Source organism: Puma concolor, chromosome D1, assembly GCF_028749965.1.
Source record: "Puma concolor isolate L17-30 chromosome D1, mPumCon1.1.hap2, whole genome shotgun sequence".
Lineage (NCBI taxonomy): Eukaryota > Metazoa > Chordata > Mammalia > Carnivora > Felidae > Puma > Puma concolor.
In genome coordinates this window covers 97,213,046-97,238,732 of record NC_141676.1, presented here as the reverse complement: position 1 = coordinate 97,238,732, position 25,687 = coordinate 97,213,046, and the positions used below count along the sequence as shown (strand labels likewise).

Here is a 25,687-nt window from a genome sequence, read left to right as displayed (position 1 = left end):
TCTTCCCTGTAGACTGACCACCTTTAGGAATTCCTTTCAAATTTGGAGGAAGAAGACATATCTAAAGCAAAGACCTAAGGGGAATTTTTTTTTTCCTACACGTGCCTTAAGAATTCTACTTCCTGGGAAACAGTAACCATTTCTCAAATGCTATCCAGTGCTTGGCATAGGTGTGAAGTTTCGACGTAATTTATACTCACTGAGGAATAAAACCTCGGACGCTACGTTGCTAGGGGAGATGGTGTTAGGATGGAAGGCAGACCCCAGAATCTCCTGTCTCATCACTAGGCACCTGCCCAACTGGGCTACAAAATTTCCAGCATTCTCGGCTGTCTGATGTACTCCCACACTGTAAAGAAAAGCCCTGAGCCAGAGTCGGTAGCACCTGCACACTGATTGCTTCCCTGGAAGCAGCCACACTCCCCACTCGACCTCAAGATCTCTCCCTCTGACAGGTCACACCGCAGAAACGCTCCTGATCAAAGAGCGGAAACTCTGATTCATGATTGCGTCTCATTCATTTCTGGGTCTTTAGTGCCTTGCTCAGTGCCTCAGTACATATAATTGAAATTAAACCTTGTGGGAAGAACATTACAATTTAACTTTCTTGGCCAAAAGTTTTCTGCCTCAGGTGAATTAGGCCACCACCTACTACCTGGCCAGTACAGGGCTTCCTTCGGTCTGAGACCCTGAGCCCATCACATAATAAAACCCACTCAAACCAACATAGGGACACAGACCATCCTAGATGATAAGAAACATAAGAGTTCTGATGACCAAATGCACCAGGTAGACCTTGTTTGTTTCTTGATTCAAACAAATTAACTGAAAAAGCCACTTGGGGACAAATGGGAAAATTTGAATATGGATGGGATATGTCAAAGAAAGATTATTGTGGGTGGGATGGCTTTGTGTTATGTAAAAAAAAAAAAAAATACACTTTCTATATTTTTTTAACATTTATTTATTTTTGAGAGAGAGAGAGAGCACAAGCAGGAGAGGGGCAGAGAGAGACACACACACAGAATCCGAAGCAGGCTCCAGGCTCCAGGCTATCAGCATAGAGCCTGACACGGGGCTCGAACCCACAAACTGTGAGATCATGACCTGAGCCGAAGTCAGATGTTTAAGTGACTGGGCCAGCCAGACGCCCCAAGAAAATACACTTTGTAAATGCTATGATATCTGGGATTTCCTTCAAAATACTTTAACCAAAAAAAAAAAAAAAAAAGGTTAAAATCTAAATGATTGATAGATTATGGATATACGGTAGACTATTCTCTTTACTTTTAAGCCTGTTTGGGATTTTTCTTAATAAGCAACTTTTACATGAATGCAAAGCAGTCACTCATTACAACGTGACCATATTCTGCCTTTACTGACAAAAGCACTATTTTCATATATGATCCAACAAGAATGCACACATATTCTCACATACTCTCTTGGAAATAACTGGTGTTTCTAGATATTTCACATGCAAGTTCACTGAAGTGGAAATTTCGATAGCAAGAGCAATTAAATGTGTTTTTAGGGGCGCCTGGGTGGCTCGGTCGGCTGAGCATCCGACTGGCTCAGGTCACGATCTCGCGATTTGTGAGTTCGAGCCCCACGTCGGGCTCTGTGCTGACAGCTCAGAGCCTGGAGCCTGCTTCGGATTCTGGGTCTCTCCATCTCTCGGCCCCTCCCCTGCTCATGCTCTGGGTCTCTCTGTCTCTCAATAATAAATAAACGTTAAAAAAAATTTTAATGTGTTTTTGGTATGTACTGAAATAAAATACAAAGCTTGTATCGTTCTACTGCAAGAATGTCTCCTCCAATCTGCTTTAATCAATCAGTGTATACCACTGGCCGATTTCAGACCAGCTAGACTGCAAACAAATTCACTCCCTCAAAAAAAAAGAAAGAAAAAAAAAACAAAAACAAATCAACAATTCCCTGATCACATGCCAGTCACACAGACAGCTGGTTTGCCATTGCAGAACCACTGGAACTTTAAGTATTGCTTTCATTAGATTTAGGAAACATTTAGGGTTCTTCCCGTGAATCAGACACTATTCTATGCCCTTCCCAAATCATAACTCGTTGCATTACTAACAGTAACCCTTGAGGTAAATGCTATTTTGATCTCCCAGTTTACAGATGAGCAAACTGAAGTACCGAGAGGCTAAATATCAGAGATTTTAGCGGAAGAGTTGGGATTTGAAGCCAGGTAGCCTGGCTTCCAGAGTCAGCACTTAAGCACGGTGGCATGGTGCCTCTCATTAGAGTGATTAATAGTCACTGATGGGTTACTTTTTAAATAAAAGTGAAAGATCACCCAATCTTAGCAACCTACAATAATTTCTTAAACATCCACGAATTGTAGGGAACATAACAGAGGCAGAATCGGAATCGGGTATCCTAAGATACAATCCGCTGTCTTTTAGAGAACTGAACTTCCTCAAGTATACGACTTCTCTCCGGGGCTCCCCAGCCCTCGAACCACATTTACCTTCACTCTTGTCCCTTTCTCTCCAGGCTGTTTTCCTCTCCCTGTCTGGCCAGTGAACTCCTATTTGGAAAACCAGCCCTATCAGCACTGCCCCTCATGATCTGACCCCAACTTTGGACTGGAGGCATTGGTCTCACCTTCCTCTGCATTTCTGTAGTCCTAGCTCCCCATTATATCATAGCTCACATGGCGTTTCAGATGGCTGTTTTTCACCCCCATCTCACAGTAGTTTAGGGGATCCTCAGAAAGAGAACCCATCTTCACCTTCATTGTTACTGGCATCTGGTAAACCTCCTGGCTTGGAGTAGGGCCTTGGCAAATATTTATTTGTTCACTCTGTCTTGTAGTACATCAGGGTCATCTGACTACCCTGTGGATATTTCTGCCCTCACGCTTTAAGAACCTTGACCATGACTCTGTGTATCGAGCTTATTTTCACCATCAGGCTAAGCTCCTTGGGGACAAGGGAGGATGGCACTACTTTCTTGGGTCTCTCACAGCACCTACCACAGTGCCTTGCTCATGGTCACTGTTCAAAGATAACTAATTACCAACATTAATTATTGTTCCCCTATAGATATCAGAAGTGCCAATGGCTAAAGGTCCAGTTGGTGGAATGATAGACCAAATATTGGTGACATTTTTCTAAAGAAAAAATGAGGTCTTTAGCCCAAGAATGGGACGTCAAGCCTCTGGAAGGGGATTTGCAGCCATCTTGACACTTGTCTCCTTCGGTCATGGCTGCCGCCCTTTAGAATTTTTTCAGTTGAACTGAGATGAGAGGCCACAGGTATAAGCAGGAGCCTTTTTCTTCGTGAGAACACAACCACATAAAAATAAGCACAAAAGATTATCTTGGGAGATGATGATACCAAAAAACTAAGAGTATGTGGAAAAACCACTTACAGCGCAGCTGCTCTAGGATTGGGCTCAAATGAAACCCGGTCAAAACCTAACCACTATCTGAAATCAACAGTCTTGTCATTTCTTGGTGCTCAAGATACAGCAAAACAGAAAGCAAAATGGGGAGGGGGAGAGATCATAATTCATTCAGGCTGTGGTTCATTTCCGTACCGAACGTAACCACCAGAGTGAACTGTAGTTTTGAGAAAATATGTATTAACCCTTCCCCTAGGGGACCCTCTAACTTCCTCTCACCCCTGAAAAACACAAAAGATACTTAATCTGACGAGAAGGACGCCTCGAACACTTAAGGTAAGTTACATCAGAATTTGACTTGGTGATAAATAATTCAGAACGCTTTTTTTTTTTTTTCATTTAAAACTACGTTAAAACATTGTCTATCCAGAACTACAGTCCTGACCTATGCAACCCAGTGGCCCCCAGCCACATGAAACGCAGCTGATACCCGATGTGCGGCCAGTCCAAACAGATGTGTCGTTAAGTGTCAAACACACATCACTGTGTGGGTTAAAACTCACTGATTGGGTTAAAAAATGTAAAAATGCCCCATTCACTTTTTGCATCGATTACATATTGAAGTGATAACATTTTTGGATACACTGGGTTAAATGAAATGTATTACTAAAATCCATTTCACTTACTTAGTCTTACTTTTTTTAATGTGGTTACCATAAAATTTAACAAAACACACATGGCTCGCATTAGTTGCTTGTGTTATATGCCTATTGGGCAAGGCTACTATAAACTACAAGCCAGCAGAAACCAAATCAGACATAGCTTATGCTATAAATTGTCTTCCCTGAACCCCTTCCCCCACCCACGTGCAGCTAGAATGGTCTAGGAGCTGCTTTAAGTATGTGGAATGCAATTCACCGCAGCAGAAACTGGGAAAATCATAGCCAAGTCTAAATGGAACTAAGCTGCTGCAGCGCAGAGAACACAAAAAGAATAGAAAATTCGGAAACCATTCCCTTCTGACCCTGGAAATCAGAGACACGGAGGCCACTGAAGACCCATGCTCAGACAAAGACCACCTCTTCCCAGCTCAACTGTACCATATTCAGCTCACTGACGAGGAACCCCCCGCCCCCTCCAAGGCATCCTTCTAGCTACCTGTCCTCAGGAGACACTAAAGCATTCCAGAGCTTGGTATTGGGAGACAGACATTCCTTCTGTTACCACAGTTGGGTAGTTGCTAAAGGTCATTGATATCTGCAGTAAATTTCCACTGGCTCTGTATGGAAGGAATGGTAGTCTTTGGTCCTTTCAAACGAGGAGGTATCATTTATTTCTTATGTTTCCATTAAAAGCACAAGAGGGGAAGTCCCAGAGGGAATCATACTTACGAAACAGAAAGCGATTATCTTTCTTTTTACTCCAACTTCCAAGACGAGGAGGAAAATTCATTGATGAGTATTTATTAACTAATGAGGAAAGAGCACTTCAAAAAGGTAAATGGCTCTGAAATGCACTACATTATTCTGATTGCAGAAAATGGAGACTGAAGAGCAAGGGCACTCTATAAAACGTCCTCTGCGATTGGATCCGTCTCTCATGGGCCTCTCAGATTCCTTTGTCCCTCCCACGATAATAACTTGTCTTCATGGCCATAGCCAAGAACACATTCTTTGTTTGGTTACATAAGCTTCTAAAAATAGCAATTTATCATGGAAATGCTAAATGACCCTTGAAGATAGTGTTTTGATGGGCTATTAAGTTATTGCAGTGCGTTATTTTTTGATACGTATTATAATTAAAGAGAAAAATCATTTTTGAGGCTTTTCTAACCTTAAAAGTACATCAATTTCACGCTCTGGGCATTTTTATCTTAAAAAACACGAAGAAAAGTTTCCCCGTGGTCAAAAGTAGTTTGACCATAGATATGGAAACGAATGTTTTCCTCATTAATGAGATTTAATGGGAAAAAAAAAAAAAAAAAGAAGGCTAATTCAAAGTATAATTTTTTTTTCTGTCTGTCCAGCAAGGTTTGATAAATGAATTCAAAGTAAAAGAACCAGAGGAATTAGCTGGCAGAATATTTAAAGGGAACCTAACAATGCACTGCTTGTTTCTTAAATCCAACACTGTAAAACTCCGAGTCCCAAGAAATAATCTAACTGGTGTCTCGCTAAGACCAGAGAGGTTAAGATGCCTGACAAAGTTGCACAGCCAGGTTGCGGTCCTCCGTCCGGGATCACATATTCATTATCATTCTCCGGGACACCAAGTGAATAAATGAAAACAGCACCTAAAACAGAACTTGAGGACTCATGGAGGCACAGAAAACCAAGGTGTTAAGACGACGCTACTGCCTTCAGAAAAAAATGTGGAGAAGTCGAGGAGACCTTTCTTCACAAAACTCACCCAATGACCAAGACCATGTAAAGAGCCAGAAAGCTTTCCTATATAGTAAACTTATTCAGGTGTGGGTTTTCTGCAGAATTCTTTTCACTGGGTTAAAGGCACATAAAATGCACAGAAAATTAACCACTTTCTTTTTGGCTGTTTATTTTATTTGTGTGTGTGTGGTTTTTTTAAGTTCATTTTTGAGAGAGAAAATGCGGGGGCTGCCGAGAGAGAAGGAGAGAAAACCCCAGGCAGGCTCTGCAGTTTCAGCTCAGAGCCTGATGTGGGGCTTGATCTTATGAACCATGAGATCATGACCTGCGCCAAACTCGGATGCTTAACCGACTGAGCCACCCAGGCGCCCCTGAAATTAACCATATGCAAGTGAACGCTTCTGTGATATTTAGTACATTCTCCATGTGGTGCTGTATCGGATTCGAATACATTTTGATCATCCCCAAAGAAAGCCCCATGCCCATTATGCTGCTATGCCCTGTTTCCCACTCCCCCCAGCCCCTGGCAACCACCAATCCACTCTCTGTTTCTATGGATTTACCTATTCTGGATACTTTATATAAACAGAACCATACAATACATGATCTTTTGTGACTGGTTTCTTTTACTCGGCAGAATGCCCTTGACGTTCATCCACAACGTACCCTGTGTTGGTGCTTTACTCCTTTTTACGGCTGAATAATATTCCATTGTGTGTCTGTAGCACAGTTTTGCCAACTCCTGATCCGTACGTAAAGTATCTGTGGGAATTTTTGATCTCCAGTGCTCTCTGAGCATCCCACCCTCAATTAACACTCTTAAGAGCCCTCACTTAGAAGCCAGTCATTCCCTGTTCAACAAAAGACGTCACAGCCTGGGGAGCCCGGGTGGCTCAGTCGGTTCAACATTCAACTTTGGCTCAGGTCATGATCTCACGGTTCATGAGTCTGAGCCCCACAACAGGCTCTCTGCGGTCAGTGAAGAGCCTGGTTAGGATCCTCTGTCCCCCCGCCCCTCTCTCTGTCCCTCCCCTATTCACTCTCTCTCTCTCTCCAAAATAAATAAGCATTAAAAAAAAAAAAATGGGAAGCTGTGTTTATACTGCACTAAGTCAGTGTCACAACTTTCTTTGTATGACCTGTTCTATTCCACAAACCACTTCTAACAACGACCCTGTGCACGGAGTATTATCATCACCGTCTCTATTTTGTAAGTGAGGAATCCACTGTCACAGCCGGTAAGTGGCAGAAGCAGGACGGGACCCCCTCCGTCTCCAGCCACCCAGCACTGGAGGTCCTCCAGCTACCCACACTAACCAACTCATAACTCACTCCATCGATGATACAATGTTTCTATAAAGCTAAAATTGGAAGAAGGGTTTGCACATTCAGAGCCAAGAAAAGCCTCCTGGGTGGCTCAGTCAGTTAGGCATCTGACTTCAGCTCAGGTCATGATCTTACAGTTCGTGAGTTCGAGCCCCGCGTCAGGCTCTGCGCTGACAGCTCAAGAGCCTGGAGCCTGCTTCGGATTCTGTGTCTCCCTCTCTACTCCTCCCCTGCTCATGCTCTGTCTCTGTCTCTCTCTCTCTCAAAAATAAACATTAAAAAAATTTAAAAAAGAAAAGGGAAGAAAAGCCTCAAGTCCTAACCAAGCTGAACTGTAAATATATGTTTGTAAGTCAGCCCCCTACGGTTCATAAGGCAATTTCCCCAACAAAGCATTTCCCAATCGTATAAACGGTTGTAGGTTTTCGTATTAGCCCACCAAAAACCTAACCCGTCATGTAGCAGATCTACATCACCACTGCATCATCAGACTCAAAATTCACATGGTCTGTTGTCTTTATGACACACTACATTCCGACCCGAGAGTGGAGGTATTTGCAACTCAGAGCCCCATTGCTGTCTGCACACAGGCCAGCCCCTCCCCATGCCGCTTCGTGACAACAGTTGTGGAAACTCCAGGAGCGGTGAGATGAGAAGGCTTCCCTCAAAGAGGTTCCCAGGCACGTCTCCAAAGAAGAACAGGACCCGATACGGGAGCTGGACGTACTCTCAGAGCACAGAGGCAGGACGTTCAGGAAGGGTTAGGGAGAGGTGGGACAGAGCAGAGACAAGGTGTGTATCTGGCATTTTCGTGGTGAGCTGTAGGTGAGTTCCAAATCATAGCCCCCAGTAAGTCTTGATGGTAAGCGGAAACACGCTGGAACATTCTATCATTCTGATAGCCGAGATCGTTGAGAGAACACCAGCTGTCCCCACGTCCAAAGAGCTCAAAAGAATACAGGGCACATTCTTTCCCGGACAGTATGCTCAAGTTCACAAAACACCTTTCCGCCCACCGTCTCTCGACGTTCAACACGACAACTCCGTGAGTTAGGACAGATGCTAACAGACCCATTTTACAGATGCAGAAATCAATTGTTAACAGTTACACGTTGTAGCCGCACAGCTCATAAGCTGTGGAACCCGTACGCAAATTCAGGCTTTCTTAGAAAACAATCGGTGTTGGGGCGCCTGGGTGGTTCAGTCGGTTAAGCGGCCGACTTGGGCTCAGGTCATGATCTCACGGTCCGTGAGTTCGAGCCCCGCATCGGGCTCTGTGCTGACAGCTCAGAGCCTGGAGCCTGTTTCAGATTCTGTGTCTCCCTCTCTCTGCCCTTCCCCCGTTCATGCTCTGTCTCTCTCTGCCTCAAAAATAAATAAACATTAAAAAAAAAAAAATCTGTGAGTCCTGAGTTCTCTCTGGAACAACATGCTACTTCAGGCCAACTTCAAGGGAGGTGTCGGTATCCTAAACCTGCTTGCAGAAAGGAAAGGAGCAGAGAAATAAAATTTGCCCCTGGCGAGGGAAACAGCGAAACGCAGCCTCGCACACTGTTGATGCGGAAGCGACTGTGACTTTCTCTGGAGCGTGTATTTTGTAGCGCATCCCTCCCCTCTCAAAAATCCTAAGTCCCGAGACAAAGGTTACCTCACAGGTGGCGGGAATGCAGTGTGCCACATATAAAGGAAGAGAGGAAGATTCTTTACAAAGGCCAGACCTTCTCAAACCAAACTAACTTCAGCTATCCCAGGGATATTTACAGTTACTCTTAGTCCTATGCACTGGACTTTTTTAATTTGGCTCCAAGATTATCCCTTCTTTTTTTTTTTTTTTTAAGTTTATTTATTTTTTTTGAGAGAGAGAGAGAGAAAGGGAGAGAGAACGAGCGGGAGAGGGGCAAAGAGGGAGAGAGAGAGGGAGAATCCCAAGCAGGCTCCACACGTGCAGAGCCCAACATGGGGCTCAATCTCCCAAACCATGAGATCACAAACCTGAGCCAAAACCAAGAGTCGGACACTTAACCGAATGAGCCACCCAGGCACCCCTATCCTTTCTTCTTTAACTGTAACTACTTACCCAGGACCGAAGCCTTTCCATGGTAGTGTCATGCCATATGTTTCTAAAAATGGAGTGACTCAAGTTGGCACCTCTACACTGAGGCTCTGAGGTTCCTTCAGGCTCTGAGGTGGGTGCTGAGATTACCTGTCTGGCCAGCAGGCGAGATGAAGTGGGCTCCTCTTCCCCAGAGTTGGACGGTTACGGGTAGACTGGGTTCCAATTGTGAAAACCCACCAGCCTCCCATCCCCGCCATCTTGTTTTCCTACTGACATCACAGAAGCCCCTTCTACACCACACACTGTGGAAAAAAGAGAGGTTCCTGGACTGTCTGGAGTTTATAGACATGAACTCCATTAGCCAGCCTCACAGCAAACTGCTATTCTAACGCCCAGCCCAGGGTATATTATAATTGATGATAACACATGTGTAGATAGTTGATTTTATTCTCTCCAAAGAGTGAGAGAGAAGCTGCATGCACGTTGGGGTGGGGTTGGAGGCTAGTATATGAGATGAATGGTTTACCCTTCTTCCCAAGGCTTTATCATACCTCAGACGGACTGACGGTAGGCATGAATCATACGAGTGGATGTTTCGAGGCCTGCATGTTTGGTTCAGCTCTGACTCGTCCCCTTAGTGGCTTTCTAAGTGTTCGGGCAAATTTCGGCCCTCATGCCACTTACTGCCCAGCTTCCACTCCTCAGTGGGTGATCCTGGTAACATATCGTGGCCCCTGCACTCCTGAGGTATCATGGAATCCCAACGGAACCTAGAAGCAGACACCCTGGACTTGAATCCTGTATTTGCTATTGATTAGCCACGTGACCTCAGCGAGGCAACAGGCTGGCCCATGAGCCAGCATTTCTTCAAGCATGCACGGAAAAGAACAATACCTCCTTCTTAGCTTTGTTCCGGAAATGAAATAAAATAACGTATACGAAAAAGATCTTGAAAACTTTTCTTTCTTAATTTTTTTTAATCTTTATTTGGAGACAGAGAGAGACAGAGGTGAGCAGGGAAGAAAAGACACAGAATCCAAAGCAGGCTCCAGGCCCTGAGCTGTCAACACAGAGCCCGACGCGGGGTTCGAACTCACCAACCATGAGATCGTGACCTGGGCCGAAGTCGGGACGCTTAACCGACGCTTAGCCACCCAGGCGCCCCGATCTTGAAAATGTTAAAGTGCTCTTCAGATATGACCTCTCCACTCACTCAACAAATGTGAGTCCCCATCCAGGCCAACATGAGAAATAATCTACATCCTTCCTTGCGGAAGGTTATCACCAGTTTTTCTTAAGAAGACAGAAGTTGTCTCCACGGGGGGCAACAACGAAGTGGACATTCGAATAGTGATCTGATAAAATCAGACCACAGAAAGGGTCACCGGGTGCATCGTGGGCATGGAGGGCAAGGGGGGGGCTTATGTTCAAGTGGTTCGATTTAATATCTCACATGTCGGTCTATGCGATCCCAGTTCCAGGGACTGAGACACGGATGCCCTGTTGTTGAAAAATCCCATGAAGAAGAGAATATGACTTCGCTGGTCGCCTCCCTGACCCCAGTAGCAGTTTTCCATCATTTCATTAAAAAAGAAAAAAAAAAAACCCCGACCACATACTGCTCAATATGGTGACTGGCTCCTGGACAGTCAAGACGTTATTTTCAAACACATTCTTTCGTTGCTTTTCCATCCCCATGGGGCCCTGCTCTAATTCCTGGCCTCCTGAAACCCCGTGGTTGGGCTTCCATCCTGCCGAGCAGATTTTCAAACAAAGTCCCCTTGCTGGGTGCACAGAACTGCCCTCCAGAGCCGCGGGCAGGCCTGTCGGGGGCTCCAATGCTGAATTCACTTCCCACATCTTGGACACATCACTCTCTCCCCACTCCCCCCCCCCCCTTCATTCCTAAATCCTACAGCCATGACAGAAATAAATTAGCCAGAGGTACAGGTCACACCTTGGAGAGCAGTAAACGTTCTGTGGGAAATCAATAGAGAAGATGGGATTCTCAAACAGCTGAAGCAGAAGGAATGATGCATTGATGGCTATACATAAACCAAACAAAGGAGCCTGAGAACAGCCTTCCAGGGAGGGGCCGGTGCACTCCGGGTTCATTTATTCCAACACCTGAACCCGAGAGAGCACCGCAGAAAAGATGTTCCCCAGACACCTCTGCTCCTGGAGCTTCCCCCCCCCCAACCCCCACCCCGGAAAGGTTAAATGTTGCTATGCGAATATTTGTGAAAATTAAAAATGATGTTCAGATTGTGGATGCTAATGCTGCCCCCCAGCACTCCCCCCACCCCCGCCCCCCGGAAGCCCCCTGGGAGGGTCCGAAGCTGTGTGTGTGAGACATATATCTGGTTCCAGAAAAACTTCCCTCTATGGCTGCTGACAGCAAAGGCAGGGAAGGATGGTTTTACACAGTTAACTGAGGCAACGTAATGCCTAAAGCCCGAAGTGTGATGAAACAGAATAAGCTTCAGGCTCTCACTTAGACCCGGGGTTCTAGTCCCGGCCTCGCCACTCTGCAGCCAAAGGACCTTGGGAAGGCTCCCTTTAGAAAACGGACCTAGAGGCAATTGGGAGGGTTGAAAGGACGGTATCCATAAACACGTGGTAGAAAATAGGGGCTCACTGCATGCTCTTTGCTTTCTTCCCCCTCCTCTACCTGATTATGAGTAGCTGTTTAATTTCTGTTTAATTTCTGTCCACAGTTTTACTCACCACAGACCTTTCACAGAGGTAGCCTCCGGTAAAAATGTAATCCAATAGGAAATTCAAGGTCTAGCAAAAAGAGGTGCCCCATGAGCTTTCGGTACCCCGACATCTGCATCAGCGCCTAAATGCCACCCCAAATGAATGATCTAAAGTAGCATCCTTGCTGTGTGAACAGTGCCCCAGAAACCCCGCCCCTAAGAACCTCACACATAGAAATTCTGGAAATTGGGGGCGCCTGGGTGGCTCAGTCGGTTAAGGGTCCGACTTCAGCTCAGGTCATGATTTCGCGGTCCGTGAGTTCGAGTCCCGCGTCAGGCTCTGTGCTGACAGCTCAGAGCCTGGAGCTTGTTTCTAATTCTGTGTCTCCCTCTCTCTCTGACCCTCCCCCGTTCATGCTCTGTCTCTCTCTGTCTCAAAAATAAATAAACGTTAAAAAAAAATAATAATAAAAAAAAAATTCTGGAAATTGCATTTCTCTGTACCAAGAGCCCTCTTTTTTTCTCCCGTGTCCTTTTTTTCCCCCCACTTCCACGAAGTGCGTTTGTTGAGTGATTTAGTTCTCTTTTCCTCCTCAGTTTGAGCCTCATCTTCCTCTCCCACCAGCTGAATTTCAGTAATGAAACAAATACTTCCAGTAGGTAAGCCCCTACAAACTATCTACTACACTGACTGTTTACATTCTCAGTGGTTTTTGGTTTTAATTGTGATAGAATATACATACTATAAAATTTACCATCCTTGCTCATTTTAAAATATGCAGTCCGGTGACATTAAGTACATTCACATTTTGTGCAACCATTGCCAGCACCCATACCCAGAACATTCTCATCCTCCCAAACTCAAACTCCGTACCCATTAAAAGAATAACTCCCCATTTCCCTGCCCCCAGCCCCTGGCATCCACCCTTCGACTCTCTGTCTCTGTGAATTCCACTACTTTGGTACGTCATATAAGTGGAATCTTACAGTAACTGTGTGCGTGTGCCTGGTTTGTTTCACATAGCGTAATGTCCTCAAGGTTCATCCATGTTGTGGCACATGTGAGAATTCCTTTCCTTTTTAAGGCTGAATAATATTCCACAAACAAATACGCCACGTTTTGTTTATCCATTCGACCACTGAAACACCCTTGGGTTGCCTCCATCATTTGGCTACGGTGAATAATGCAGCCATGAACATGGGTGTTCAAATCTCTCTTTGAGACCCTGCTTTCAATTATTGGGGGTCAGAAGTGGAATTGATAGATCACAGGTAATGCCATGTTTACCTTTGTGAGGAACCGCCATATTGTTTTCCACAGCAGCCATACTATTTTACATTCTCACCGACAGGGTACGGGGTTCCAATTTTTCCACATCCTCACCAACTCTTGTTATTTTCTTTTAAGTAGCCGTCCTAAAGGGGCGGGGTGGTGGGGGGGCGGTTCTCCCAACTTCTCAGGGAGTATGTGGAAATAGACGTGTGTCAACAATTCGTTTGGTACCCTTGGTTTGTTACCCATTTCTCAGGGCATCTGGGACTTCCTATGGTTGATCCAATTCTGCTCTGGCTACATTTTTCTGTCTGGTTCCCCTGTCTTTTCAAAGACGTCCACCTTCCAATAATCTGGCAAATACAAAGTCAACTTGGGCAAAGAAAGAAAAAAGAGTTTCCAATATTCTGATGTAAACCAGTTTGCCCAGCACTGCCCGCAAGACCACCTCCCATCTAAGTAAGTGAAGGAGAAGCCTTGTTTTAGAACAGAAAAGCAAAAAGCACAAGAACTCTCAGGTAGCAGCTGAGGGGGGAGGAATAACCACAGGTAAAGCAGGCCACATGTTCAAAACTCACTTTAATGGTGATCCCACCTGAGGCAGTTCTCACTGGTCTTCCAGTCCTCAGGTGTGAAAACTGAGGTACAGGGGAGTGAAATGAATTTACTCGAAGTCACACAGCTTGGAAACTCCAGAGCCGGAACCCAAATCCCAGGCATTTCATTCCAAATTCTGTTTTTAAGTTACAGGATACTGCCTGATAATTACAGGGATTTTCGACTGCTGAAGCTGCAAAATTTTTAAGGACTGATTTGTGGGGGAACAAAAAGAGAATTTCGATGTGTTGTTCAAGTGGAGCGGCTCCCCCAAAGGCAGGTGGTGTGCAAAGAGCTAATTAAGCACTAACTCTCTCTGGGAACGGACTTGCCCAACTCTGGACAATACACGGTGGTGGATCCCAGATTGAGTCAAGGCCGGCATCTCCCATCGAAGGAACTCGCGGAAATACTACTCAACAGCCGAGAGGCTATCGGACCACCACTGCCTTTTTCCACCTAAAAACGCTTCCCAGACGTCTTCCTAATTCTACATGGTGTTGTATGCTCAGTTGGCCGATCTGGTGAACTCTCTTTGCCTCCGTGGCCATATACCCTCTCCCCTCCCAGAAGATTTCCTCCTCTTTAAACTCCCCAGGGATACCGTGAACTTAAAGAAGCTAAGGTTGGGAAAGCATCAAACCTAGTGGAGGATACATAATAGATGCTCAAGAAACCAACACCCACCTACAGTCCCCAACCCCCCACGGTGACCTTCCCTTCCCAGCATGGACAAGCGACCCGAGGGTCGTGGCAAGGCACCGAAACTCTAAAGCATTTAAGGATGTTAAATAGACATTTAAAATCTTGATTCGTCAGCCACAGTCCCTGAAATCGGCTTCATACTCGGGTACCATCACACCTGTTTTGACGGTTTGCCCTTCAACTCCTATGTACCATTTGTTCCGGCGAGTGCTCTGCCCTCTGTTTGGTTTTGCGGGGCTGTGACATGCACTGACAGCCCTCTATGGGGGGCGGGGGGGGACCTCAATTACAAAGCTCTGATTTGGTCAGAAGTGGACCCTGGAGCTGTCTCTGTCTAAGGGGATCTTTCTAACATCATGCCACGTGTAAGCTCAGACACTCCATCAACCTCAAAGGCCCGTCATTGCTGGTCAGAAGGGCCAAGAAATACAAAACTGTGGCAGTTCTACAGCCTGTGTGCCCCCATTTGCTTTTCCATGCCAACTGGATCTAGGAGCCCGGAATAACCCCTGGCTAGCCACTCTTCCCTTCAGAGAGACATCTCACATGCCAACAGTCTGCTCAGCAGCAAGTGAAGGCCACCAGAGATGACTCAATTTGACTCAACGGTCCAGTCCTGCTCACCCCAGACACGTCCGCCTGGATAACCTCCTGCCAGCCTCTCCCTGGGCAGAGACGAAGAGCACCGCTTTTGCCCTCGCTACCTCCCTGCCAGTCAGCACCGTTTTTGTATTTTCAATAACAACGCCTTAAGCGCTATTCACAGGTTGATGGTCACTCGCTTAGCACAACTGCCCTGAGAATCCGGGAGTTGAGCTGAAGAGCTGATTGGGGTTCACACTAAGAGTAACCTGCACTCACCTCGGGTGACACGGAACACAAAAAACGACAGGCGTCACTATTCGGAACACCATGGGGTTCGCCGCGCAAAGCACCATGCTGAATATTTTACAGACGGCATCTCACAGAATCCACCCAGCACCCCATGCTACCTACAAGGAAAACGAGACGCAGAGAAACCCAGCGAAGCCTGTGTGCTTGGTCACGATTCCATATGGCACGCACATCGGGGTCCTACAGCTAGGATGCAGAGCCAGCTTCCCAGCTCCCTAAGTGTGATTGTGGGTGACATCCATAACTCTTCCAGCCCGGGTTTTCCCCTGCATCGTGGGACAAACAGTACATAAAGCCCCTGACACACTTTCCCCCTTCATGAACCATGAGACTACTCATACGTACCCTCCGTACGTCCGTAACCCCTACGTAGATTCAAATTCCAAACCCTCAGTTGGGCAGCCTGGAGCTCATCCAGCCTCTGACCGGGGGGCATCAAGTCAACCAGTCTCTCGGTTTTGTCTTTCGGCACATGAAGATGTCAACACCGGTCCAGTCGATTTTAACAGGTGGCGTCAAAGATAAAAGGAAAGACGAGAAAGTTCCCTGAAAGGTCTGAAGAGCTTCTCAAATTTAAGAAACCATTATACTAACAGATTCAGTTGGAGAGGCTGTGGCACAAAATAACTGTCATTGTCCAAACCCTCCAAGTGAATGGGGAAACTGAGTTCAAGATGCAGAAACGCATCTCAAATCATTCCCGTGAGGGCGCAGGTGAAGTCTTAAACGGGAGCTTGAAGGCTCTGTGTGCTGGGTCTGACTCTGCTTTGGACGACCCGCTGCGCTTCGCTACAAAATATGGATACGATACTTGCCTGCCCCAAGCCCCGTGGGTAGGGTGTGGGCAGGTCACAAAAACACTCCGAAAACTCTAGGCAAGAAAACCTCTGGGAAGTCCGTTCTATGCATTTTTAAAACTGTGACGTCAGCCTTTTCTTCTCCCACCCACTTTCCCTTGTCACAATCCAAATTTTATCCAGATGCGAACAGAAAGAGGCCTTCGGGTTTCCTTTGTGCCTGGAAAAGGTTTCAGTGCCATTTTTCGAGACATGGGTCATGAAGGCGGAACAGCATTGGAGAGGGGGTGCATTGATAGGAAAGGGGAATCGGAGAAAAGAATGCTCCAGAATGCGTGCCTCCTCTTTTTCTATACAGACAGAGCCAAGGCAGTGAAAGGGTCCCTGACTCCAGACAAATGCCCTTGGCCGTGGAAAGCCTTCCAAGCTGCGCTGTCCCAGAGCCCAGACGGCACGCATGCGCGCGCGCGCGCACACACACACACACACACACACACACACACACACACACTCTCTCTCTCTCTCTCTCTCTCTCTCTCACGGAGAACTGTGCTCTCCCATCCCCGAAAGGATTTGTTGTTTCAATTAAACTTATCAAGATCTGTGCCACATGTTAGGGAAGAAAGGAAAAACCAAAACAAGCCTGAATGACTGTGGCTATCTCCCTGGGGATCCATCTATAACAGATAAACCACCACCTATGTGTGGGAGCCGCTATTACTTATGAAAACCAGAGGCAGGTGCAGAATTGCAGCAATTCGTACTAAATCAAAGCTCTGGGAGCAGAAGGAAGTGGATTTAGATGCATCCACTTAGCTTCTCTTCTTAGGTCTAAATCACAGGACGGGGAGCAGATCACAGGCCTGGCGGGGTCTGGCCTCTTCTTCCTCGTCTCCCCTGAGGCCCCTTCCCACTTTGCTCACGGCTTCAGCTGCCCAGTAAGAACAGATGGACAGAAGTTAAAAAAGGGCAAGGTCAGCTCATCAGTGAAGTCCTATTTCACACCCTGCCCCACCTCTATCATCCCTTTCGCCCACATAAAAATGGAGAATGACGGGCAGGGGGCTGCTCCCTCTGATTCCGTCTGGAGCTATGGTATTTTCATTTACAGCCCCTGAATAGCTAGCTGGTCAGTCTGATTTACCCATCGATAATATGTGATGCTTTGTAATCCAGCAAATATTTAATCCCTGGCTGGTCAATAATCCTCGCCTGGCTGTTCTTATTTGGAAAAGAAATAAATCCCCTCTTACTCTTAACAGTCTTGAATAAAACTGAACTGCTTAGCCCAGGATGCACCGTTCCTTCAAGAGGCCATGTGGCTTCATAACCTCAGCCCCCAGATGCTTTAAAGGGGCCGCCCTCGCTAACCTGCTTCGTTCTGAGACCCTAACATCTCTCCAATCTGAGTTTTCTGTGCTATCACAATTGAGATAGAAGACAGCACACTTCAAAGTCTGATCTACTTTCTGTTAATCCGAAAGTAAAATTATTAATCTAAACTAAACCAGGGAGTATATAGCATGCAATATTTTTTGCATTCACTGCTTACTATTCACCAAGAAGGTCTTGATTTAATTTCTGCATTACAAACCTTGTTTCTGCCTTTCTCCAGTACTGTTTCCCTCCAAAACTACATTTTTAAAAAGAAAACTCGACTCCTACACGGATTCTAAAAACACTGTAGCCCTTTCTCAGAGTTACAGCTGAACACCGTGAGAAATTCACATTACACACAGAGAGAGAGGACTCTCCTCTCCAGAAGGGGCTCACAACGCTGCCTCAGAGCCCACCAAAAGTTCCAAAAACAACAGCAGCAAAAAACAAACTCTCTTTCATCTTTGGCAGTCACAAAAGCAGTAACTTTCACCAAACTAACCCGCGCCAAGAATTAATGTAACACAGAACACATCCACAGTCAGACCATTATGGCTACATCAGCTTACCACAATATTTGTTTGAAAAACACATAATTTGTGGCAGAGAGAGAGAACTTCTAATACGAAAAGAGGCCCTTTCAAATGCAAATTAACCCAAAGACATATTTTCCCTGGGTTTGGAAAATCACTCCAACATATGAAAAACATACTCTTTGTGTGAAAAAAAAAAAATTGGTGTATACCCACTCAGTTGAAAAGGCAATTAAATTTGCTGCAGATTACCTTCACAGTTGAGAAAAGTTAACTCCTGGTTCCATGAGTCCTTAAGGACTTTATTAGCATTCACTGACCTAAGCAGTCTTCAGTTCCCAGGTAGCAAAGTTTCTTTTCTTCGCCACTGAAACGCTCAAGTGGACACTGAAGGACATTGTATTACTGAACTGATCAGAAATGAATATTGTTTCCAATCTTCTGCCAGAAAGAAAGAAAGAAAGAAAGAAAGAAAGAAAGAAAGAAAAGAAAGGAAGGAAAGAAAGGAAGGAAAGAAAGAAAGAAAGAGAAAGAAAGAAAGAAAGAAAGAAAAGAAAAAGAAGGAAGGAAAGAAAGAAAGAGAAGGAAAGAAAGAAAAAGGAAGGAAGGAAGGAAAGAAAGAAAGAAAAAGAAGGAAAGAAAGAAAAGAAAGAAAAGGCAAAATGCAGTCTAATCGAGCATTCTTTCTGGTGGAAAAAAAAAAAAGTAAATCCAGTATTCTGGAACGAGTTCAAACATAGCTTGACAAGCTACAGGAGAATTTACACTGAGCATGCTTAGCCCCGCACGGCTTGCATGAGACACTCTTAATGAATATTACTTCCTTCCCACTGGCTATTCCTGCTGGAAGTCCACACCCACTCCTCTTTCAGAAGTCAGGAATTTCGCTTCAGCCAAAGTCCAGAAAACATGCTTATGCAGAGGCAAGGCCCCACCGATCCATAAACTTGCAGGTTGTGACCTGCGGGGTCAGTGTGACAAATAGAACACGGGGGTGAATTTTTTTCTGCCCTTGGTTATATTCTCAGCTTTGTGCCTCTCCTGAACTGCAGTTTCCCCGGAGAGAAGAAAAATGGACAGCTTTCTTGCTAAAGAACACCACGTCCTAAATGCCAGTTAAAGGCCTCTCGGATCAAGCCTCCAAACCCAGATTGGAATAAGTCATTTGCACACTAAAACAACATGAGGGTTTAGCTTCTGGATAAAACTGTTGGAAGATTTCTCCCCACGATGTATCCTTTCTGGTTACTTGTGCATCATGTCTCTCTAAAATGCTACACACCAGTGCACAACCTGAAAATATGTTCAAAATCCAGATTTGATCCGTCGTGCTGTGTCGGTGACACGAAAAAACAGTTTTATGTTTTAAGCAGTGCTGTCCCTTTGCCTGGTCTTAACTCTTTCTGTCATCTTTTTTGATAAGAGAACTGTAATTCTGGAAATTTAAAAATAGACGACACCTCGGACAGTCAGAAGGCAGGATTCTAACTCTGCAAATGAAAAAGATTAAGGAAGAGAAGGGAGAGGGGTAGGGACAGGGCCTAATATAGACAGCATAGGAATGGAAGGGCATTTTATATTTAAAGTAATAATAATAATAATAAAATATTTTTGTTGTCCTCGTATTTTCCGGGTGACATTTACATGTTTCTACTCTCTATCAAATTGCAAACCATAAACATTATTAAATACTCTTTTGGAATTAAAGTGTGTATTTGCCTAGACACATACACAACACACACACACACACACACACACACACACACACACCAATTTGTGTTTGAAAAGAAGTGATGTCACAGAGAGTCAAAGGCAAGAGCAATGCTCTAAAGTGTACAAAGAAATATGGTGCACCCAGCCTTTGATGCAAAGCCTGCCTAGCCAGCATTGATTGCTTCGATCAATAAAAGGGACGTCGATGTTCCTTATGAGTAAACCCCTTGCCTGTCCGTACCTACAACCTTCTCCGCAGCTAGCTGCTCTGACATGTTCCCCTTATCTGAGATCCTTGCCTGCTGTTGAATAAATAAAATTTCCTCAGACATATTTTCCTTCCTGTAATTATACGGTTTTTGGAGAGTTTAGGCGTGGGGGTTGTTTGTTTTTATGCTTTGCCAAGGGGAAGAATAAAATTTAGCCCCCTCGTCCAACTGTGTTTATTTGTACTGTTACAGAGCAAACTAAGTTCTTCAGAAGCTAAAGCCCGAGAAGCCCAAGAGAAACCGAGGTTTGAAAGGCTAAATAACCCTCATGGCCTGGCATAAAGTACACGTAAAATAGGAAGGACGTTTTATCACTTGACCTAAAATGATCGCCTGGAGAGCAGAGAGGTCCCACAGCACGGAGGGGAGAGACCCTTGTTCAAGGCCGGTGCTCTGACCCAGAGACAGCCTTGCCTCTGGACCATCAGGCTACGCTGCCTTTTGGTCTTCTCCCACGAGGACGGGCACACATCCCTGAATCCAAGCGTGCTGTTGGTGGAGACAGTCATGCTTTTTCCAGCTTGAATTGTTAAGATGATGCTATGCGAAGCTGTGATGGTCTCTACAATGACATCTCACTCATCTACTCGAATGACAAATATTTGCTGAGCCCCTACCTGGGCACCTCCCTGGCACCGGTAATTGGGTGGTGACCAAGATGGACATAGTTCCCATCCTCAGGGAGCTTACACTCTGGTAAAAATGGGAATGAATGAATAAATAAACAAATAATAACAAATGTATTCACGAACTGGAGTAAGTGAAGAGAGAGGAGTAAAAGGGACATGAGACAGTAAGTCATGGAAACCAAGGCATGTGGGTCAGGGGCAAGGAGCCACGGAATCAGGAAAACGGGAGGCATGTCTGGGGAAATCATCATTGGCCAACGCAATAGGTACCAAAGAGAAAAATATGTGACATGTTTTGGTGAAGGCCCTGAATGCAAGATTATGGCATTTGGATCGAATATGGGTGTGACGGGAAGCCACTGAAGGATTTTTAGAGGAAAAAGTCTAAGTACACCTATTCATTTTAAAAACCTGAAATGTTAGGGGCGCCTGGGTGGCTCAGTCAGCTAAACATCCGACTTCGGCTCAGGTCATGATCTCACGGCTCATGGGTTCGAGTCCCTCATAGGGCTCTGTGCTGACAGCTCAGAGCCTGGAGCCCACTGCGGATTCTGTGTCTCCCTTTCTCTCTGTAACTCCACCGCTTGCTCCCTCCCTCTCTCTCTCAAAAATAAATAAAACATTAAAAAAATTGAAATGTTAGTAGAATATAGCCATTTGTAGGAGAGATTGGGGATTAACATGAAAAGACCGATTTGTTGTAATAGCCTGGATGAGAGAGACGGAACCTCATCTAGGACAGTGCAATAGCGACAGAAGGTAATGTGAGAAGCAACACGGAAGCAGAATTGATAGGCTTTGACAATTTGACAGCTCACTGGGCCCGAGGTGAGGATGAAGGGGCATTTACGGGGAAATCCAGGAGTTCCCACCTCGGTAGCTCTGAGAATGGTGACACCTTGAGCAGAGATCAAGAAAATCGGGGAGGTGGGAGGGTCATGTCTGGCACATGGCAGCTGAGAAGTTTACTAGATCGCGGTATATTAAGAGTTACAACGATATCCGGCCTACACTGGATAGTTGGGGGTTATGTTTTAGTTGGGAATTATGTTTCACTATTAATAGAATTAGTTGGGCTTTTAGTTGGGAATTCTGTTTCGCTATTAATAGGAACCTGATTACAGTCTCTTCAACACCTACAGATTTATTTTTCTGTCATTTGAAAGAAATTCGGAGGCTGATCGTTGCGAAAGAATCTATGCTTCTTATGGGACCTATAGACAGCCACGGAGGTGATGAATAAAAGGTGCCTTTTATTAACCCTAAGGTAAAGGTGATGGGCAGCCAACAAGGAACTTGCTTAATACATAGGACAAAAAAAGTCAAGAATGGATGATCAGGAAACTGAAGGTAACCACTCTACTGAAAAAAATCACAATCTTTTGAGCAGTTTCTGGAATAGATCCAGAACCCTTTGATTGAAGGAGAGGCTAAGTTCCCGTGAAGAAAACTTGTGGAACACAGCAAGCATATATGAAAGTAACTTTCCCAATTCTTCCCCAAAAGGCAAAGTGATAGTACGAAAGTCACTTATTGAGAAAAGGGGAGTGAGGAGGTATTTTGAGAACACATTGAAAGCTCAGCCTTCATGGCTACCCTGTTGGAGTGGGGGCTTTGGGGAACAGGGAATAAATACACGGAGTCTTCTCCCAGGTCCAAGTTACAGTAACCCCATTTATTCACCGACCCACCGAGAGAGTCAAATGTACAACCAGAACTTTAAAATTGGCAGGAGCCACACCTTAGCTCCTTGGACGGTGAAAGAAGAGTTAGTGAGGAATCCAACAGGAATCACAACTTCTGGCTAAGACAGTAAATCCAAACAGTACTTTATCTCAGGGGGCAATGGCAGAGAAAACACACCCTCAAGACCCAACACTGCAGGGGTGATGATCCCCACCATATCCCATTTCATCCACCATTCTGGGCCCTTCAAAACCCAGACGGATTGTGACGGATGACACGATGTACAGAAAAGTTGACCAGGTAGCAAAAAATACCCCAACTGCAGCCACGTTGCCCGATGTGGGATCTTTGCTAGACGCAGAGCCTTAAGCACATGGGATTCAGAAAGCCACTTATCTGGCAAATGTGTTCCGTTCCATCTCTATCAGAAGGTAGGATCCGAAGCAACTTGCATCCGTGTGCAATGGACAAAGTATACGTATACACATTTGCCCCAAGGCTACGCTTCCTCTTTAATATTGTCTGAAAGTACCGAACAGTTTGGACATTTCATAGAACACCACGTTGTTCCACTGTATTGATGACATCCTGTTAGTCTGGCTAGACGAACAAGAAAGGGCAAGTATTGGAAGCCTTAATGCAACGCATGTGCTCCTGACAGCTGGAAATAAATATTACAGAGAATTAGGGGACCACCGTATCAGTGAGGTTTTTAGGGGAACACTGTTTTGGATCATGCTGGGACTCCCTCTCTGAATTAAAGTACACATTATTGGGGTGCCTGGGTGGCTCAGTTGGTTAAGCATCCAACTTCGGCTCAGGTCATGATCTCACAGTTCGTGAGTTCAAGCTCTGCATCGGGCTCTGTGCTATCAGCTCAGAGCCTGGAGCCTGCTTCAGATTCTGTGTCCCCCCCTCTCTCTCTCTTCCCCTCCCGCATTCATTCTCTCTCTCTCTCTCTCTCTCTCTCTCAAAAATAAACATGAAAAATGTTTAATAAATAAAGTACATATTATTGCACTGTATGCCTCCCACCACGAAAAAGAAGTATATGCCCAGTAAACCTTTCCATATTCCACAGGCAGCATATTCTACTTTTAGGATGCTGCTCTGACCCATTTGTCGGGTAACGTAAAAGTCTTCTAGCTTCAAGGAAGCCCTGGAACAGGAATCGAGACCACGCTGCAGGAAAAACCAACCACTTGGCCATATGTCCCAGAAGAGCCTATGATACTAGATGTTTTATCTACTATAAGAAAAGACATCATATGGGCTTTATAGCAAACTTGGATGGGAGAATCACAACACAAACTCTCAGGGATCCACAGCAAGACTATGCTTTCCATAACAGACACCTCATTACTTTGACACAACACTCCTTGCATTGCTACTGGACCAAATGCAAACCAGCAGGTTTTGGGCCAGCATGATCCGACACATTTGGGAGACAGACAATCTGACCACAGGATAGTAAGGGACCATATGGCCAGGACTACCCAGTAGGGACCGGATTCCATCAGCCAACTGTACGAACTGGGGGGAATCTATGTTTTGTAAGCTCGGGAGGGCCCGATGGCCCTTCGCTGGAAGCTGGAAGCAGAAGACCAGGACCAGGCATCGACGGTATTGCAGGCACACACAAGGTGTCTGAGCCGGTGGCCGAGACCCCCGTGTCATCCGCCAGCGCTGCTAAGTTTGGTTCAGGACTGGGCTGGTTCAGTATGTGGCTGTAAGAAAAGCATGGGCAGCTGCGGTGCTACGGCCCCACTCCAAGATGGCACCCAAAGACAGTGGCGGGTGGAAATTCTCCTAATAGACTTCAGGTGAAGAACCTGTACATCTGCTTTGTGTAGAAAGAGACGTGGTCTGAGGTGAAAATACACACGGACTCTGGGGCAGTAATAACTGATGTGGCTTACTGGTTAGAACATCGAAAGTCTGGAAGATTCCGCATAGGAGGTTGGGGGGAAAGGGTGTGCAAACGGGAGTATAGGGAAAAAAAATCACCAAGTATGAAACTCTCTATTGCTGGCTGTGCCCACAAGAGGGCACTCACATGGAATAAACACTAAACAACCAAGCGGACAGAATAATGAATCCTAATCCAGCGTAATAGGCTTATTAACAAAGCAGCAATGGTGCTCCTTGGATGGAGGCTCTTCACGGGCCCAGCAGCACGGAATACGACTCACTAGTGCTGATCTAACTACCGATGCTGCCAAACACTAAGCCTGCCAGCCGCAGAGACAAACAGAGAGCCCCGGATGTAACCCTGTCACTAGAGAAGACCAGCAAGATGTTAGCGGCAAGTTTATTCCACCAAATCTCTTTCATGCTGCAAGGAGAGGCAATTCCTCTTTACAGGACACCCCGAAACCCAGTTATGGGTCTGCCTATCCTGCCCACAAGGCCTTGGCCAGCACCGCCACCCAAGAGCATGCAAAACGTTTGATCCGCCAGCACAAAATGCCACGTAGCGTTGGCCTGTACCAAGAAACGTGAGGTAAAAGGAGGTATGACAAAGAGCGCCTGACCATAGGAACCACTAGTCCTATCCGCTAATGTACCACTCCAGTCTATTAAACTGATAGAGCAGTAGAATGACCTTCCGAAAGTACAGCTAAGGCGTCAGCTTGGAGACGATATTCCGAAAGGATGGGGTTCCATCCCCCCAGGACACAGTATACACCATAATATAAAGACTACTCTATGATCCCATGCCCCCAGTATGTAGAATGCATGGGTCTGGACACCAAGTGGCCCAGCGCTCCCAGGGACCCACGTGAGAATATGTGCTTCCTGTACCCACAGTTCTGCTCCACAATTTAAAGGTCCTCATTCGTGAACGGAAATCAACCAGGGGACACATTATAGCCCCATTAAACTTTAAGCTATGCCTGTCACCTGGACACTTCCAAGCTTTTTGTACCAAAATACCGGCAGTCGAGGAAGGGTGTCACCATACCGGCAGAAGGACTTGACCTTGAGCTTCCGAAGGAGGTAAGATGGCTCTTCCAAAAGGGAAAAGTGAAGACTGTGTTTGGCAACTGGGTGATCAGATATCGTACCTCTTGGTACTTGTCTGCCCAATTTTGATGGTAAAAATGGGCAAGCGCAGCAGCCAAATCCAGAGAATGGCTTGGTCGCCAGAACCGCAGACATCTCATATATGAAAACCTGGGTCATCCCACCAAGCAAGCCATCTAGACAGGCAGAGGTGCTAGCCAGGGGAGAAGAGCTTCCAGAATAGGTATAGATTAGGGAGATGATAAGTATCAGTGGCAGTCTCTAGACCAGCTACAGAGGTGGGATTAGTCCCACTAGCCTTTTTATACGTTTGGCCAGGAAAAGAGATGAATCAGAACCCTGGAGAAGCTCT

The 25,687-nt window shown here is 45.6% G+C and overlaps 1 long non-coding RNA gene across 12 annotated transcripts in view; it reads right to left on the bottom strand.

Moving 5' to 3' along the window:
* Positions 1-18,498, bottom strand: part of LOC147576907 (uncharacterized) — a 279,867-nt gene extending 261,369 nt beyond the window's left edge. For 2 of the 12 annotated variants that reach the window (XR_015241267.1, XR_015241271.1), the window contains exon 1: positions 4,762-5,946. This is a non-coding gene — a long non-coding RNA (uncharacterized LOC147576907). Of the gene's footprint in view, positions 1-4,761; positions 5,947-18,263 lie in introns of those variants that run through there. The other 10 variants (XR_015241266.1, XR_015241272.1, XR_015241264.1 and 7 more) reach the window with 9 other exon arrangements.
* Between the last annotated feature and the right edge of the window lie 7,189 nt (positions 18,499-25,687).